Source organism: Rutidosis leptorrhynchoides, chromosome 2, assembly GCF_046630445.1.
Source record: "Rutidosis leptorrhynchoides isolate AG116_Rl617_1_P2 chromosome 2, CSIRO_AGI_Rlap_v1, whole genome shotgun sequence".
Lineage (NCBI taxonomy): Eukaryota > Viridiplantae > Streptophyta > Magnoliopsida > Asterales > Asteraceae > Rutidosis > Rutidosis leptorrhynchoides.
The window spans coordinates 161,441,195-161,449,529 of NC_092334.1; the positions used below are offsets into that span (position 1 = coordinate 161,441,195).

The 8,335-nt window shown below is 33.3% G+C and overlaps 1 pseudogene; it reads right to left on the minus strand.

Annotated features, from left to right (window-relative positions):
* Window positions 1–2,650: 2,650 nt before the first annotated feature.
* LOC139891545 (uncharacterized) lies at window positions 2,651–7,516 on the minus strand (annotated as a pseudogene).
* Window positions 7,517–8,335: the final 819 nt, after the last annotated feature.

Below are 8,335 nucleotides of genomic sequence, written 5' to 3' on the forward strand. Positions count from 1 at the left end.
CAAAGATTACCTATTGTATATATATATATATATATATATATATATATATATATATATATAAAATAGTTATTAATTTAATCGTATATTGTATATTATATTATTGGTAGGATCAAGAGGGAAGTAACCAATCGGGAGAAACGGAGGAAAACAAAATTTTTTTTTCGGTTTTTGAAAAAACTTAGTTCACCAACATTATAGATTGGATGAAAATATGAACATTTAATAAAGACATTTTGTGATAAATGTTTTTATTTTGGCGGAAAAACGCTCGAAGAATTAATATATAACAATTATCGTATTTTTTTGAGCGTATGTTGAGGTTTTAGATATTAGGGTTTATATATTAGGGTTTAGATATTAGGGTTTATAGGGTTTAGATATTGGAGTTTAGAAATTTAGGGTTTAGGGTTTAGATTTAGGGTATAGATTTAGGATTTAGACTGAGTTTTTAACACGAACGGTTTAGAGTTTAGGGTTTGGGGTTTGGTGTTTTGGGTTTATTATATATATATATATATATATATATATATATATATATATATATATATATATATATATATATATATATATATATATATATATATATATATATATATATATATAATAGTTATTAATTTAATCGTATATTGTATATTATATTATTGGTAGGATCAAGAGGGAAGTAACCAATCGGGGGGAAACGGGGGGAAACAAAAATTTTTTTTCGGTTTTTGAAAAAACTTAGTTCACGAACATTATAGATTGGATGAAAATATGAACATTTAATAAAGATATTTTGTGATAAATGTTTTTATTTTGGCGAAAAAACGCTCGAAGAATTAATATATAACAATTATCGTATTTTTTTTGAGCGTATGTTGAGGTTTTAGATATTAGGGTTTATATATTAGGGTTTAGATATTAGGGTTTATAGGGTTTAGATATTAGAATTTAGAAATTTAGGGTTTAGTGTTTAGATTTAGGGTATAGATTTAGGATTTAGACCGAGTTTTTAACACGAACGGTTTAGAGTTCATAAACCCAAAACACCAAACCCTAAACCCTAAACCCTCTCCATAAACCCAAAACACCAAACTCTAAACCCTAAACTCTAAATCGGGCTAAATTTTACTTCACAAAACACGAAGAAAAAAAAACGTTAACATTCTTAACGAACAATATTATCTCGAATGTTATTTTTGTCGATCGTTTTCCTCCCAAAATAATAACATTCATCACGAAGTGTCTTTTTTAAATGTTCATATTTTTGTGTGATCTTGATGTCTGAAAAAAAAATTTCCAAAAAAACGAAAAAAAATAAATTTTGCTTCCCCCGCTTGGTTATTCCCCATTGATCCTGCCCCTATATATATATATATATATATATATATATATATATATATATATATATATATATATATATATATATATATATATATATATAACGAGTCAAACTCGAACCGAGTTCAAGCTCATCGAACTATACACGAGTCGAGCTCGAGCTAATCATCACGCTCGGACTCAACTCAACTTAGTTACATCCTAGCTTGAGATAATCATCATTAATGTGTAATTTTTAATAAAAATACGCAGTTGGTTCTTGTGTTTTACCCTAGATTACAAGAATGGTCCCGGTTTTTTTTTTTTAACGTGGTTGATCACACCGTGATGGTCTCTATCACTAAGATCGTTAAAAATCCCATTAACTCATAACACGTTAGGGGTATATTCATCTGTTCGCTCCACACCCACCCTAATTCTCTTGTTATTCAACATCCCTTCAATCTAGGGTAACTTCTCTCTACCTATGGGGTATAATGACTCGTCGAGAGGCTCGACTAGGAAGAATAGGCGTTGACCAACCGCGAATACTTTTTCTATTTTTGATTACACTTTTTTCAAATGTAAATTTTCTATTTTTTGTAGCATAGCTTTTGGTATATAATACAGCAGGATGATTCACAATGTGCATTTGTGCATCATTTCATAACTTCAGCAATCAAAAAGCAAGTAAGCAACCTTTAATAATGTCACCCACATACAGATTTCAAATATTACGAACGCTTACAACTTCGCCGAATAACTCTTTACTTGATCATAAATCTAAAGAAAACCAACCTCACCTATAGTTCTGTCATTTTAAATTTTCTATTTTTTGTAGCATAGCTTTGGGTATTTAATACAGCAGGATGGTTCACATTGTGCATTTGTGCATCATTTCATAACTTCAGCAATCAAAAAGCAAGTAAGCAACCTTTAATAATGTCACCCACATACAGATTTCAAATATTACGAACGCTTACAACTTCGCCGAATAACTCTTTACTTAATCATAAATCTAAAGAAAACCAACCTCACCTATAGTTCTGTCATTTTACGATACATGTTAACGAGCAAGCAACTATGTACAAACAGTAAAATTACAATTACAGTTGCACATTTTCTCCCCACCGAATGTATACCCCAACACCATGACCGAAAAATCTACATCACAAACACGAACAACTTAAGAACTTGCAAGAGCATGTGAAGCACCCGCATCTCAAACAGGCAGGGCATTTTGGTAACTTCACATTTGGGCATTTAGGTTTTTGCCACCAGAAACACCCACATTTGCAGTTCAGTAAACAACAGCTTGGTTTGCAATAATTCAGGCATTTCGTGCAGTGAGATTTCGGACATACCATACAGTCGGTCTGCCCGGTTTTTATACAACAGCAAGCACATGTATTACTACAATGAGATGAGGTGTCTGATTTTGACTTTGACTTTGACTTTTTTGGTAAGCGTAGGGTGGGCTTGATCTTTGAGAGTCGAGTCTTGGTGGTGATTGTTTCCATTTCATAGATGAAGCGACGAAGGTGGGAAATGTAGTCAGGGTAAAGCTCTAGGTTGCAATGACCACCTCCTTTTATCCATAACGGTTCGTACGGATCCTTAGCCATTTTCCATAGTTCATTACCATGTAGCCAATTTACTACATCGTCTTCGGTACCCTGCCATTAATTTTCATCAAAACCTAACAAATAAAAATTCAAGATTTCAACCAATAAAACGGCATAATAAGCAAAAAAAAAAACTGTCATCGTTTTGAGAGCAAATTGTATATATAAAATTAATCATGGTCAAGGGACAAGACAAAATTCTTACATGTGGAGTGTTAATTATGAGAATTTCAGACTTTTAATATATTCAATTTATATTTTCATTGTTTAGGCAGATAACATACAATCAAGAATGTCCACAGATAAAATTGGGAAATTAGTGAAGATACCCTCAAATTCCAAAGTGTTTAACAATATGTACTTAAAATCACGAAATTGCAAAAATGCCCCCGACCACGCACCAAGCATGGTGCGTGGTGCGTGTTGCTTGGTCGAATGGTCGTTGATCATTTCTACAACATCGTCCAAGGTTACTTGCACCAAGCACTAAGCACGGTGCGTGCTACTTGCCTACTTGGTCATTGATCATTTCTACGACATCGTCCAAGGTTACACGCAACTCGCACCAAACACGGTGCTTGGTGATCGGTGCGTGGTGTGTGGTGCTTGGTTGTTGATCATCTCTACGGCATCTTCTATGTTTACACCCAACTCGCACCAAGTACGGCGCGTGGTGCGTGGTGCTTGGTCGTTGATTCATTTCGTCTAAGGTTACACGCAACTGGCACCACACACAAGCACGATGCGTGGTGCTCGATGCGTGGTGCGGGGGCATTTCTGCATTTAAGAAAATTTAGGGGCATATCGTTAAACACTTTAGAATGTAGGGACATTTTGACCAATTCCCCAATAAAATTTCATCTCAAGCATTTTTACATGACTTAGGTTGAACTTGAAAATGTGAACTTAGACACGACCCTTCATTAAACATATTCGTCTTAACCATATAACTGGATACTCTTGTAGCCTTAATTTTTTGACGATAAGATTCTCTATAAAGCTGAGATGGAACTTACATGTATCACGAGCGTGGGGCATTTGACCTTCCGAATTTTGTTAACATTCTGCAATATTCAAAAAGTTAAGTATCCTGAATGGGAATAAAGATTGTTCCAAATATCACTTGCCTAATTCAATGAAGCTGAAATAGCTTCCATATAGTGTAACTTAACATGAACCAACTAACAAGTTGGAATAATCAAATGACAAAATTGGATTAATAACTATGATTTTCTAATTACCTAAGGTCCAAATAACCAAATTGAGAAAAGAATGTAATATTTTGTTTTAAAAATTCTGGTTGTTTAAATAAGTTCATAATAATAATAATAATATCAGTAAAGACGGGGTCATTTAATAACCTTGTATATATCGAAGCAAAGTGTGCACTTCATGTGACAGACAACACGAAGACCAGACAGAATGCCGCTGTGAAGAACTACACCTCTTAACCTCGGCAGCTTAGCGGCCAAGTGTAACGTGGGCCCACTTCCAACTGACTGTCCATACAAGATTAAGTCTTCCTGGCTAACTCCATATTCTGTCTCAAGACACTCATATACTGCCTCTATATCTGCGTACGTATTAAGCTCGCTTGGCTGAAAAAATAAAAACACACAATTGAAAATACTTTATTAATAGTAAATATTTAAATTTTATTGTAGTATAATTGAGATTGTTATCATAGTATTATTAATTAATATTAATTATTAATATTAATTATTATTAGTGCATGCTCTGATCAAAAATCTATATGTAGCATACGAATTATACGGAGTATTACGGTAGCATACGAAACTCAAAAACAAATGTTTCAAATTCGATACCTTTCCACTAGACGCCCCATATCCCGAGTAATCATACCTGTCCAAAAAAATGACAACATAAACTAAAATCAATCATTGAATGATACCCATTAAACAAGCAAAAGAAGAAGTGTAATTGAATTCTCGTACACCAAAATTGACTTTAACTAATTAACTTTTGATTATTAGCTTAAGATGTACCTCAATTGCAATAATTAAATTGAACCAAAACTTTTACTAAAGCCAGATTTTCAGGAAGTGAGCTAATACTGTATATGAAATGACTAAAGAATCAAGAAAAAGTCTACAAAAATAAAGAACTTGATCCAGCAAATAAAGACAAATCGGAACGAATGTAATATAATATGGGCGTTTAGAACATTAACTTTACATGCATATTCAAAGTGATTAATGTAGATTGCATTAGATATATTACTAGTTACTAGTAATTACTAATTGAACATTAGTAACTTTACACTAATCTCAATATTCATTTTTCCAGATCAACCAAACAAATTTACTAGGCTTCGGTCCGGACTGATGCAAGTTTGCCGTTCAAAAAAAATCAACCAAATTTAATTCTATTAACTGTAATAATCATAATCATAATCATTGACTTTAAACACTAACACTAATTCCTTACACCTTCAAAACGCAACAAATGCATGTCCAAACACCCCTTGATTATGGAATATCAAATGCAACTTTTGGGTTATAACTTATAACACTAAAATATTTTAGGAGCCAATGCATACAATTATTGTATTTTACTTTTTTGGCAAAAATAACGAGAATTTTCATAAAAACGACCAAGGAAAATGTACAAGATACAAGGAGCGGAACCGAAACCAATGAAGCTCGTACCTAGAAAGCGTCGAACATGCAAACCTATTTATACCAATGCATACAATGAAAAGAAAACAAAACAAAACCCATAAGATATAGATATATTTGGAAATTCAATGACCCAATTTGAAAGGGTAGCACACTGCAACATTTCTTGAAATTGTTCCTTATATTTCAGGTGAAGGATCAGGAAAAAGTAACAAAATACAGTATATCTTTGCAGGCAAAAAAATGTAATGTGAAAACTTGAATAAAAGGAAGTGCAAAGGATTCCCCTTTTCAACTTTACTTTTCTTTATTTATCCCACATATTTACTTAGCCAGTATTAAAAACATTAAAAGTGTAAATTATGACAATAAGTATAACTTTTTACAGACAGATTGTTGTGTTTATACAGATTCAAACCAAGCAAAAAAGCTAACAAAATCTTGGGAAAATAATATAAATTTTGGTAACAATAACCTTAACTTATGTAGCTTCTTAAAAAACACACACACACACACAAGGGTATACATAACTTAAAGAGATAAGAAAGGTAAAAACTTTGGCAGAAAAAGGCAAAGTGTGTGTAATTCACCAACCTTCGTGTGAGACGGACAGTTCACACTTGCAATTATTTAATGCTTCATATCAATACAAAACCAAGGAACCATTTTCAATGGTTACCGGGTTCAATTGAAGAATTTTCGCTTGATTGGTTCTTTGGCATGGGCATTAAAGTTTCAAAGTTTTGGAAGTTAATCGGTCCCGCCACAATTTGGGTAATTTGGTTAGTTCGCAATGATTTCATTTTCAATGGCAAGTTCACGTGTCGTTCGGCGTTAATCCGTAGTATCAAGCTTAAGACGTTCCTTTGGGCTACAAATCTCAACTTTTGCAATAGTGTTCACTCGTATGTATGTGAACACAACCCATATTTATTATGTTTTTAGTTTACTTTTATGTAACTTCAATGTATTTCGTCAATTTAGACCGAGCAAGACTCCGTCTTTGTATTGTTTGTATCGTATCTTCATTGATTTGATGAAGATCTTTCCATATTAATACAAGTCAATTTTTCGCAGTAAAAAAAACAAAACAAAACCAAGGAACCAATAGCATAATAAATAAACATCACATCAAACTACACAACGAGATAATGGAGAGTGATAATGGAGAGTGATATGTACACAAACAATTTTTACAAATACGCAATTAAACATACTTTACATTATTGTACTGTACAATAATGTAAAGCATGTTTGGTTGTGTATTTGTAAAAATTGATTGTGCACATATCATCATGAATTCATGACCCTACAAAGTATAATTCTAATTTCCTAATCAAATTCAAATTAAAAGATTAAAAGAAAATTACTTACATTATCTGGACTGCACATAGACAACCCAAATTTACAGCATTTGAAATTAAAAAGCAAATGGAATTTGAATAATAATCAATAAAAATAAACTAGACACACAAAAGATTGTTTGTATTACCTAATTTTCTGTAAACTCCAAATTTTTAGCTTAAAGTTGATAAATTTAACCTATAAGCTCTAGAAATAAGCTAATCCAAAACACTTATAACAAAACTTAAAGAGCAAAGAGACATACCCCATGATATTGACTCTGAGATTAGCTTTAAGTTGAACAAATAAGTCAAACAGTTGACCCAAATCAGCAGCATTGCCATGAGAATATAACAATGTAAGTCTTGCATATGGGTTCTTCAAATAAAAAGCTACAATCTTGTTTCCTCTTTTAGTGTCTAATGACAGCACATCAACAGAACAGCCATTTCCGGCGCCGTCATCAATGCCGGCACCGGCGAGAGGAATGTCGGAAGATGTATAGACAGCAATTGGTTTTCCATCATCAAGTTTCTTGATTTGATAAGTTGATGGAGATGGAGGAAAGAATGCAAATTTAGCAACAAGATGAGATATGAAACAACCCATTCACCACCCCAAATATGATTCTTGGTTAAACCCCAACTCATGAATGCATGTGCAATGATGTCTTTACATGTAAAGTTTACAACTTTTTTACAAGAAGTTGAAGGGTCTTTCCAGAAATTGGTAAATATTGATGGGTTTTTAAGGGTTTATTGAATAGAGTTAAAAAAAAAAAATTAAAACATTTTTCTTTTTAATTGAAGATTGAAGACTTAAATTATTTAACAGCGGAGTACGGTGGCGCCGGAGAATTTTCCGGTAGGGGGTCCCGGAGATGTAGAGAGATGGTGGGAACTGGGGACAGAATATAAGGTGAAGCTGAAAGAAGAGAGGGTTGATAACTTGTTTACTGTATTTGTTTGACTATGGGGAACTCATTTTTTACTTCTCTCTCATGCGTACTGGCTACAAAACGACAACGTTTCGAGTTGTACTATGCTGGTGTGCATTTGTTATTTGTTAGTACTACTATCCGAGTATAATATAATGTGGGACAGAGGACTCTCGTGTACAACTATTGCGAGTTTGTGCTTTTTTGGTGGACTCCCGTCCGTTTACTAACCAAAAATTGGTGGCCGTTTTGACCCGTAGAGGAGTGCTTGTAAATCAAGTACTCAGATGGGGTTGTTTTGGCTTTGTTGTTGTGTGTGTGGATGAACCAAACTTGGAAAAGTTATGTGTTGAGCATCCTTGCAAGGACGATTTAATTTACATCGCTCCTTTCTCCTCTCGGGCGGATACTTTTTTTAGGTTTACTTGGATTGATATATCAGGTATACCCGCTAATTTCTATTCGAAAGAAAATATCAAAGAAATTGCAGC